Source organism: Thalassophryne amazonica, chromosome 14 (assembly GCF_902500255.1).
Source record: "Thalassophryne amazonica chromosome 14, fThaAma1.1, whole genome shotgun sequence".
Lineage (NCBI taxonomy): Eukaryota > Metazoa > Chordata > Actinopteri > Batrachoidiformes > Batrachoididae > Thalassophryne > Thalassophryne amazonica.
The window spans coordinates 18,365,792-18,376,931 of record NC_047116.1 but is presented as its reverse complement, the minus strand read 5'-3'; the positions used below and the strand labels follow the sequence as shown (position 1 = coordinate 18,376,931).

The window sequence follows — 11,140 nt, the reverse complement described above, 5'->3', positions numbered from 1 at the left end:
TTTTGTAATGTAATTTTATATTTTGTAATTCTTTATAAAATAGTTATATACTTACGTTTAATATTGTTGCATTTTGTAAAAATTTAATAAAATAAACTGTCCATCTTACATGTAGTAGGGCTCATTCATATTATATATATGTAGACAAATTTTTCTCAATAAATAAAATAATAAAATAAATATCTATTACATTACAATTTTTTGGAATTTTGCACTACATTTTGTAATGTTATACTACAAAATATAACATCACCTTTTTTTTTTTTTTTTTTTTTTTTTTTAGAAAAACGCATTATAATGGCAATAAATTAAATTAATTTAATAATGAAATTCATTAATGTTAATCTGGATTTGTGACATATGGCAATTCATAAACTAGTCCAGTTATTATGATTAAAGTTGTTGTTAGTTGCACATTGCTAAAACAGACAATCAACAAATTAAAATTTTTGCAGATCCAGATCTGGACTTGTTAAAATTAAATATTCATGCGGTAGTGATGTAAATTCTAATAATCAGAATTCAAAATTCAGTCTCTGTATGTTCTATGTTTTTTTTTTCTATCTATGCCCTTTGAAATCAATTTTAAATGCATTGTGATGGATCTTGATTAAGCTTTAATTTGCATTCAGGCTGGAGTCTGAAGGTCAGTCAGGTGATCACAGCATCCTGGGCAGCTGCATGTGAATCCTGATGTTTGTCTGAAGCTGTTTGTAAAAAGTATGTATCAAGGTTCCCACCAGCGTGCAGATAGGTGGTCCTTGTTTTTTTTTTTTTTTTACCTTGTAAACATTATATGTGCCTGCTTTCCAGTTGTTCTTGCAGGTCACAGACAGTTGGCTGGATCTCTTTGTGCATTGTGATTTATTATTCATTGGCACATTTGGATGTGCAGCAGTAATTGCGACTTGCAGCTTGAAGCAGCGTCTGCATCTGATGGAGCACAAATGAATAAATAAATCTGGATGCTGGAGCCATTTGAACGTTTGACATTTACTGATGAGACAATTAAGAGAGCAGCGTGCAAATGTACAGCCTGCCTGCACTGACCAATCACTGCATGGCACAACATGAGCCTGAAGCTCATCAACATGAGCACAACAAATGGAGGTTTCAGTTTCTTTGCCGCGCCTGCAGGACCGTGAGGTTTCTTAAGGTCAAGAGGTGAAGGCCTCCAAACTGACCATGTCGAGCTGCACAGCCAAGACATGTTTAATTAGATTTTTACTAAAGCTCTGCTCTCTTTACTCCCTCTTTGTCCTTCCTTCCTTCCTTCCTTCCTTCACAAATTCACTGACCAAAAAGACAAATTGGTCATTGTCAAATTCATATTTCTTTCTTTCTGTCTTTCCTAGGAAACTTACTGACCGAAATGACTACATAAACTATCATTGTCAAATTTTCTTCCTTCCTTCCTTCCTTCCTTCCTTCCTTCCTTCCTTCCTTCCTTCCTTCCTTCCTTCCTTCCTTCCTTCCTTCCTTCCTTCCTTCCTTCCTTCCTTCCTTCCTTCCTTCCTTCCTTCCTTCCTTATTTGACTGACCAAACAAAGTGGTTATAACCAAATTCATGTCCATTGTACCTTCCTTCCCTTGTAAATTCATAATATACAGTTGTGCTCAAACTTTACATACCCTGGCAAAATTCTACATTTTTTTTGGCCATTTTTCAGAGAATATGAATGATAACAAAAAGTTTTTTTTTTCCACTCGTGGTTAGTGGTTGGGTGAAGCCATTTACTGTCAAACAACTGTTTGTGTGTGTGTTGTCATTTCAGCTGCTCCTGTTTTGTTCGAGGTCGCCACAGTGGATACAGCCAGCATTGGTATTTTGGCACAAGTTTTATGCCGGATGCCCTTCCTGACGCAACTCCACTCTTACCTGGAGAAACACACATAGAGCCGCTGGTGTTCCAAAGAGGTCTCCCATCCAAGTACTAACCAGATGCTGCACTGCTTAGCTTTTGAGATCTGACGGGATCAGGCGTACACAGAGCAGACTGGCTCCGTTAAACAACTGTGTTCTTTTTAATTCAAAATGACAATAGAAACTAACAAAATGACCCTCATCAAAAGTTTACATACCATGGTGATTTTGGCCTGATAACATGCACACAAGTTGACAAATAGATTTGAATGGCTACTAAAGGTAATTATCCTCACCTGTGATCTGTTTGCTTGCAATCACTATGTGTGTATAAAAGGTCAGTGAGTTTCTGGGCTCCTGACAGACCCTTGCATCTTTCATCCAGTGCTGCACTGACATTTCTGGTTGCTGAGTCATGGGGAAAGCAAAAGTATTGTCAAAGCATCTGTGGGAAAAGTTAATTGAACTGCATGAAACAGGAAAGGGATATGAAAAAATATCCAAGAACCTAAGAATGCCACTCAGCAGTGTTCAAACTCTAATTAAGAAGTGGAAAATGAGGAAAACCAAACCACAGTCTGGTAGACATCAACAAAAATTTCAGCAACAACTGCCAGGAAAATTGTTCAGGATGCAAAGAAAAGCCCACAAATAACTTCAGCTGTAAACAGGACTCTCTGGAAAAAAAGTGGTGTGGCTGTTTCAAGATGCACAATAAGGAGGCACTTGAAGAAAAATGGGCTGCATGGTTGACTTACCAGAAGAAAGCCATTGCTACACAAATGCCACAGAGTATCCTGCTTACAATATGTCAAACAGCACAGAGAACAAAGTCATTTGGAGTAATGAGACAAAAACTGAACATTTTGGTCACAACCATAAACGTTACATTGGAAGAGGAGATGACAAGGGCTATGATGAAAGGTACACCATTCTGACTGTGAAGCACGGAGGTTGACTGTTAATGTTTTCGGGATGTGTGAGCTACAAAGGGTCAGGAAACCCGGTCAAAATTGATGGCAGGATGAATGGAAAATTTCACTCATCAGCCCGGAAGCTGCACATAGGACATAGTTGGATGTTCCAGCATAACAACAATCCAACACACAAGGCCAAGTTGACCTGTCATTGGCTGCAGCAGAATAAAGTGAAGGTTCTGGAGTGGCCATCTCAGTCTCCTGACCTCAGTATCATTGAGCCACTCTGGGGAGATCTCACATCTGCAGTTCATGCAAGACAGCCCGGGAATTTACAGAAACTGGAGGCTTTTTGCCAAGAAGAATGGGCAGCTTCACAAAAGACTCCAGGCTGTCATTACGATACGATATGATACACTTTATTGTCCCTTCCAGGAAATTTGTCTTAGACTCCAAGAGCTGCACAAGTAAAACTGCCATGACATAATTACATGACTCATACATATTACATAACTTAATACACACATCAAACATACATATTGCACATCCCTAATACACATATACAAACTGCACATACCCGTATTACACAGCAGTCTCACATAAATAATTCATGCATATTGCACATATCCCTAAAAACACATACCCCTATTGCACAGCCATCTCCCACATATGGTTAAGGAAAATACTAACAGTGAATAAATAACACTAAAATAACAATGCCACCATATCATTAATGCACAATCCTACTACCTATCCCAGGAACCATATTTAAGACTCTAATTGATGTAGGCACAAATGAGTTTTTAAAGCGATTCAATTTGCACTGAGGGACTCTGTATCGCCTACCAGATGGTAGGAGTTCATACTCAGGATAGAGGATGTGGGAAGGATCTGACAAAGCTCGCTGTGCTTGTTTGAGAACAGACTGTTCATACATAGACTGCAGGGAAGAGTTTTCCGTCCTCCCTACAACTTTCATAGCAGTCTTCACCAGACAAGCAAGCCTCGATTTTAACTGGACAGAGAGATTACCGTACCAAGATGACATCCCATACCGGATAATGCTTTCCAAAACAGCCCAATAAAACAAAAACAAGATGTTCTGATCAACCCCAAACGCCCTGAGTCTGCGCAGAAAATATAGCCTCTGCTGTAAACGAGAGCATAAGTTATTGACATGTTTCCCAGCTGAACTGGTTATCTAAGTAAATGCCTAGATACCTGTAAAAGCTGACCTGATTGATTTCTTCATCATGGATTACCAGAGGGGTATGATCACCAATAGAACAAGGGTCAGTTATCATCTCCTTAGTTTTCTTTACATTTATAGTAAGAAAATTAGCATCACACCAGTGGACAAAAGACTGCACCTCCTTAAAATACAGTGATGGATCTGAGTCTTTATGAAGCAGACTGAGTATGGCAGTATCATCAGAAAACTTAAAAACATGATTTCCATGAAAGTGGCTAATGCAATCATTAGTGTAGAGAGTAAAAAGGACAGGCGAACTGACACAACCCTGAGGTACGCCAGTACTGATGTTTTTAGAATCAGAGATAGTGTTATTAACTCTGACATTTTGAATTGTATCTGTTAAAAAGAATTAAACCATTTTATAATTACAGGATTTACTGAGAGGTGAATTAATTTTTGAATCAGTAAATGAGGCTGTAACGTGTTAAAAGCAGAACTAAAATCAATAAATAAAAGACGTGCGTAAGCCTTTGGGTCTTCAAGGTGTTTTAGTAACAGGTGGGTGATGCCATTAATGGCATCATCTGTACCCCGCCCTCTCCTATACGCAAACTGCAAGGGAACTAGATCTGAATTGATCTCTGACTTTACAATAGACACCATATATTTTTCTAAACATTTCATAACAACAGAAGTTAAAGCTACCGGTCTAAAATCATTGTTAATCGTTGGGCAGGGTTTTTTGGGGACTGGAACAATAATTGACATTTTCCAGAGTAAAGGAACTGTGTGCTGATCTACAGGCTGCTGGAAAACCAGGCACCAGGCTGGTGTGAGCTCCTCTGCAAAAGTCTTTAAAAGAAAAGCTGAGATGCCATCTGGGCCAGCAGACTTATTTTTCTGAACCCTACTAAAAAGTAACTTAATTTTTCCTGGATCAACTACTAACCTGGGGCGCGAATCAATAGGTGAAATGGAATTTAAAATTTTAGCACGATCCAAAGAAAAATCCTGAATCTTAAATCTCAAATAAAAGTCATTGAGCTCATTCGCTTTTTCCTGATCATCATCTGTTGCAAAGCTTTTCCTTTTTATTACCATATTAGCTGCCACTTTCATCGAATCCCAAATTTTTTAGAGTCCATTGAGGCAAAATTCTGCTCTCATTCTGCCCCTTTAACATCATTGATGTTAAAGGGGCAATACATGCTATTAAGAACTGGGGTATGTAAATGTTTGATCAGGGTCATTTGGTTAGTTTCTATTGTCATTATGATTTAAAAAGAGTAAACGTCTTTCTTTCTTTCTTATGAAACTGACTGACCAAAATGACTAAATTGTCATTGTCAAATATATAACATACCCTGCCTTCATTCCTTTGTTTGTTCATTCCTTCTTTCCTCATATTTTTTTAATTAATTGGACTGACCAACCAGACAGACCAAATGGACAGAATGGACTCTTCCTTCCTTCTTGGCTTTTTTATTAACTGAACTGATCAGACAAAATGGACCTGACCTTTCCTTCCTTCCTTGCCTTTTTTTTATTAATTGGACTGAGCGAACAGACAAAATAGACCCTTCCTTCTTTCCTTTCTTGTCTTTTTTATTAATTGGACATATCAAACAGACAAAATGGACCCTTCCTTCATCCTTCTTTCCTTGTCTTTTTTATGAATTGGACTGGATAAACAAACCAAATGGACAGAATGCAGTCTTCCTTGAATTTTTTTTATTAATTGGACTGATCAATCAGACAGACTCATTGGACGGGATGCACTCTTCTTCCTTCCTTCCTTCCTTCCTTCCTTCCTTCCTTCCTTCCTTCCTTCCTTCCTTCCTTCCTTCCTTCCTTCCTTCCTTCCTTCCTTCCTTCCTTCCTTCCTTCCTTCCTTCCTTGTCTTTTTTATTAATTGGACTTATCAGACAAAATGGACCCTTCCTTCCTTCCTTTCTTCATTCCTTGTCTTTTTTTATTAATTGGACTAATCAAACACACCAAATAGACAGAATGATCCCTTCCTTTCTTCCCTTGCCTTTTTTTATTATTATTAATTGGACTGATCAAACAGACAGACCAAATGGAATGGATCCTTCCTTCTTTCCTTGTCTTTTTTTTTTTTTTATTAGTTGGACTGATCAAACACACCAAATAGACACAATGAGTCCTTCCTTTCTCCCCTTGTCTTTTATTATTATTATTAATTGGTCTGATCAAACAGACAGACCAAATGGAATGGATCCTTCCTTCCTTCCTTCCTTCCTTGTCTTTTTTTAATTATTATTAATTGGACTAATCAAACACACCAAATAGACACAATGAACCCTTCCTTTCTCCCCATGCCTTTATTATTATTATTATTAATTGGTCTGATCAAACAGACAGAACAAATGGAATGGATCCTTCCTTCCTTCCTTCCTTGTCTTTTTTTTATTATTATTAATTGGACTAATCAAACACACCAAATAGACACAATGAATCCTTCTTTTCTCTCCTTGCCTTTTATTATTATTATTAATTGGTCTGATCAAACAGACAGACCAGATGGAATGGATCCTTCCTTCTTTCCTTCCTTCCTTCCTTCCTTCCTTCCTTCCTTCCTTCCTTCCTTCCTTCCTTCCTTCCTTCCTTCCTTCCTTCCTTCCTTCCTTGTCTTTTTTATTAATTGGACTGATCAAACACACAAAATAGACACAATGAACCCTTCCTTTCTCCCCTTGCCTTTTTTTTATTATTATTAATTGGTCTGATCAAACAGACAGAACAAATGGAATGGATCCTTCCTTCCTTCCTTCCTTCCTTCCTTCCTTCCTTCCTTCCTTCCTTCCTTCCTTCCTTCCTTCCTTCCTTCCTTCCTTCCTTCCTTCCTTCCTTGTCTTTTTATTATTATTATTAATTGGACTAATCAAACACACCAAATAGACACAATGAATCCTTCTTTTCTCTCCTTGCCTTTTATTATTATTATTAATTGGTCTGATCAAACAGACAGACCAGATGGAATGGATCCTTCCTTCCTTCCTTCCTTCCTTGTCTTTTTTTAATTATTATTAATTGGACTAATCAAACACACCAAATAGACACAATGAACCCTTCCTTTCTCCCTTTGTCTTTTTTGTTATTATTAATTGTTCTGATCAAACAGACAGACCAAATGGAATTGATCCATCCTTCCTTCCTTCCTTCCTTCCTTGTCTTTTTTTAGTAATTGGACTGATCAAACACACTAAATAGACACAATGAACCCTTCCTTTCTCCTCTTGCCTTTTTTTTTAAATTATTATTATTAATTGGTCTGATCAAACAGACAGAACAAATGGAATGGATCTTCCTTCCTTCCTTCCTTCCTTCCTTCCTTCCTTCCTTCCTTCCTTCCTTCCTTCCTTCCCTTCCTTCCTTCCTTCCTTCCTTCCTTCCTTCCTTGTCTTTTTTTTTAATTATTATTAATTGGACTAATCAAACACACCAAATAGACACAATGAATCCTTCTTTCTCTCCTTGCCTTTTATTATTATTATTAATTGGTCTGATCAAACAGACAGACCAGATGGAATGGATCCTTCCTTCCTTCCTTCCTTCCTTCCTTCCTGGTCTTTTTTTTTTATTAATTGGACTGATCAAACACACAAAATAGACATAATGAATCCTTCTTTTCTTCCTTTGTCTTTTTTGTTATTATTAATTGTTCTGATCAAACAGACAGTCCAAATGGAATTGATCCATCCTTCCTTCCTTCCTTCCTTCCTTGTCTTTTTTTAGTAATTGGACTGATCAAACACACTAAATAGACACAATGAACCCTTCCTTTCTCCCCTTGCCTTTTTTATTATTATTATTAATTGGTCTGATCAAACAGACAGAACAAATGGAATGGATCTTTCCTTCCTTCCTTCCTTCCTTCCTTGTCTTTTTTTATTATTATTAATTGGACTAATCAAACACACCAAATAGACACAATGAATCCTTCTTTTCTCTCCTTGCCTTTTATTATTATTATTAATTGGTCTGATCAAACAGACAGACCAGATGGAATGGATCCTTCCTTCCTTCCTTCCTTCCTTCCTTCCTTCCTTCCTTCCTTCCTTCCTTCCTTCCTTCCTTCCTTCCTTCCTTCCTTCCTTCCTTCCTTGTCTTTTTTTTATTAATTGGACTGATCAAACACACAAAATAGACATAATGAATCCTTCTTTTCTTCCTTTGTCTTTTTTGTTATTATTAATTGTTCTGATCAAACAGACAGACCAAATGGAATTGATCCATCCATCCTTCCTTCCTTCCTTCCTTCCTTCCTTCCTTCCTTCCTTCCTTCCTTCCTTCCTTCCTTCCTTCCTTCCTTCCTTCCTTCCTTCCTTCCTTCCTTGTCTTTTTTTATTATTATTCTTAATTGGACTAATCAAACACACCAAATACACACAATGAATCCTTCTTTTCTCTCCTTGCCTTTTATTATTATTATTAATTGGTCTGATCAAACAGACAGACCAGATGGAATGGATCCTTCCTTCATTCCTTCCTTGTCTTTTTTTAGTAATTGGACTGATCAAACACACTAAATAGACACAATGAATCCTTCTTTTCTCTCCTTGCCTTTTATTATTATTATTAATTGGTCTGATCAAACAGACAGACCAGATGGAATGGATCCTTCCTTCATTCCTTCCTTGTCTTTTTTTAGTAATTGGACTGATCAACACACAAATACACAATGAACTCCTTCTTTTCTCTCCTTGCCTTTTATTATTATTATTAATTGGTCTGATCAAACAGACAGACCAGATGGAATGGATCCTTCCTGTAATTCCTTCCTTGTCTTTTTTTAGTAATTTGGACTGATCAACACACCAAATACACACAATGATCCTTCTTTCTCTCCTTGCCTTTTATTATTATTAATTGGGTCGGATCAACAGACAGACCAGATGGAATGGATCCTTCCTTCAGTCCTTCCTTGTCTTTTTTTAGTAATTGGACTGATCAACACACTAAATAGACATAATGAATCCTTCTTTCTTCCTTTGTCTTTTTGTTATTATTAATTGTTCTGATCAAACAGACAGACCAAATGGAATTGATCCATCCATCCTTCCTTCCTTCCTTCCTTCCTTCCTTCCTTCCTTCCTTCCTTCCTTCCTTGTCTTTTTTTATTATTATTCTTAATTGGACTAATCAAACACACCAAATACACACAATGAATCCTTCTTTTCTCTCCTTGCCTTTTATTATTATTATTAATTGGTCTGATCAAACAGACAGACCAGATGGAATGGATCCTTCCTTCCTTCCTTCCTTCCTTCCTTCCTTCCTTCCTTCCTTCCTTCCTTCCTTCCTTCCTTCCTTGTCTTTTTTTATTAATTGGACTGATCAAACACACAAAATAGACATAATGAATCCTTCTTTTCTTCCTTTGTCTTTTTTGTTATTATTAATTGTTCTGATCAAACAGACAGACCAAATGGAATTGATCCATCCATCCTTCCTTCCTTCCTTCCTTCCTTCCTTCCTTCCTTCCTTCCTTCCTTCCTTCCTTCCTTGTCTTTTTTTATTATTATTCTTAATTGGACTAATCAAACACACCAAATACACACAATGAATCCTTCTTTTCTCTCCTTGCCTTTTATTATTATTATTAATTGGTCTGATCAAACAGACAGACCAGATGGAATGGATCCTTCCTTCATTCCTTCCTTGTCTTTTTTTAGTAATTGGACTGATCAAACACACTAAATAGACACAATGAACCCTTCCTTTCTCCCCTTGCCTTTTTTTATTATTATTAATTGGTCTGATCAAACAGACAGAACAAATGGAATGGATCCTTCCTTCCTTCCTTCCTTCCTTCCTTGTCTTTTTTTATTATTATTAATTGGACTAATCAAACACACCAAATAGACACAATGAATCCTTCTTTTCTCTCCTTGCCTTTTATTATTATTATTAATTGGTCTGATCAAACAGACAGACCAGATGGAATGGATCCTTCCTTCCTTCCTTCCTTCCTTCCTTGTCTTTTTTTTATTAATTGGACTGATCAAACACACAAAATAGACATAATGAATCCTTCTTTTCTTCCTTTGTCTTTTTTGTTATTATTAATTGTTCTGATCAAACAGACAGACCAAATGGAATTGATCCATCCTTCCTTCCTTCCTTCCTTCCTTCCTTCCTTCCTTCCTTCCTTCCTTCCTTCCTTCCTTCCTTCCTTCCTTCCTTCCTTCCTTCCTTCCTTCCTTCCCTCCCTCCTGTGTGGCTCCGCCCCTCAGACTCCGATGTGGATGAGAGAAGAAGAGACGAGCAACAATGTGAGCGGCTCACCGTCCTTCAGCGCTCCGCTCAGTGTGGATCCGTTCTGACTGAAGCCGCACACCGTCTGTGCAACAAGCCGAGCAGGAGGACAATGGACCGCCGGACTGCGTCCAGCCGGGACCGCGGTGGCTTTTAGGTGAGGCTTTGTTCGCTTTTTGCAGGATTTCCACACACATCCATGCGCTTTGTGCAGGACGCGGAGCGCGCACGAGATGAGCGTGCAGACGATGTTTGAGGAATCAAATCAAATTCAGTGGAGATTAAAGATGGAAAATGTGTGTGATTAAAAGCAGCGAAGCTGTCTGCCTCACTGTAATTATCAACACGATTTAACCAGAAATCAGCTGGTTCCCTCATTCAAGCCTGAGCTGGAAAAAACCCCCCCTCAAATTCTCAGCTCCATGTAGTCCTTTTAAAGAAAATCTCTATTCTCCTGCTGAAGAGTTTATTCACTGAGGCCTCAGTGCAGCTCTACAACTTGAGAAGAACCATCGATCTGTTATCAAGTCCTGCTGAAGACAAGCTGTTGATTAAAAAAAAATCAGAAAACCTGATCAACACAAAATATTCAGAAGACCCGAGAACGCATAGGTGTTAAACAGCGCCACGGGGGCTGGATAAGGCCCGTGAGCAAGTAGTTTTAGTTTTTTTTTTTTAGGTTTTAGAAGCTAACTCCTATAATATTATGTAGTAACTATATTTCTTGTATATGTTGTTTATTACTCTTATTGTGTAAATATCACTTATAGACATGATGTCCATTTTCTTGAGCCGCTTTGGTGGGTAGGGAGAGTTCCCATGGGATAAAAAAGCTTTTCAACCTACCATCTCTAGTTCTCAAGACCAGGCACCTAGTGGCTC

At 37.9% G+C, this 11,140-nt stretch overlaps 1 protein-coding gene across 1 annotated transcript in view; it reads left to right on the top strand.

Annotated features, from left to right (window-relative positions):
• The first annotated feature begins 10,229 nt into the window (after positions 1-10,229).
• The window catches only part of st6gal2a (ST6 beta-galactosamide alpha-2,6-sialyltranferase 2a), a 129,201-nt gene continuing 128,290 nt past the window's right edge, over positions 10,230-11,140 (top strand). The window contains exon 1 of the mRNA XM_034186739.1: positions 10,230-10,415. The gene's annotated coding sequence lies outside the window, so the exon portion shown is untranslated. The remainder of the gene's footprint in view (positions 10,416-11,140) is intronic.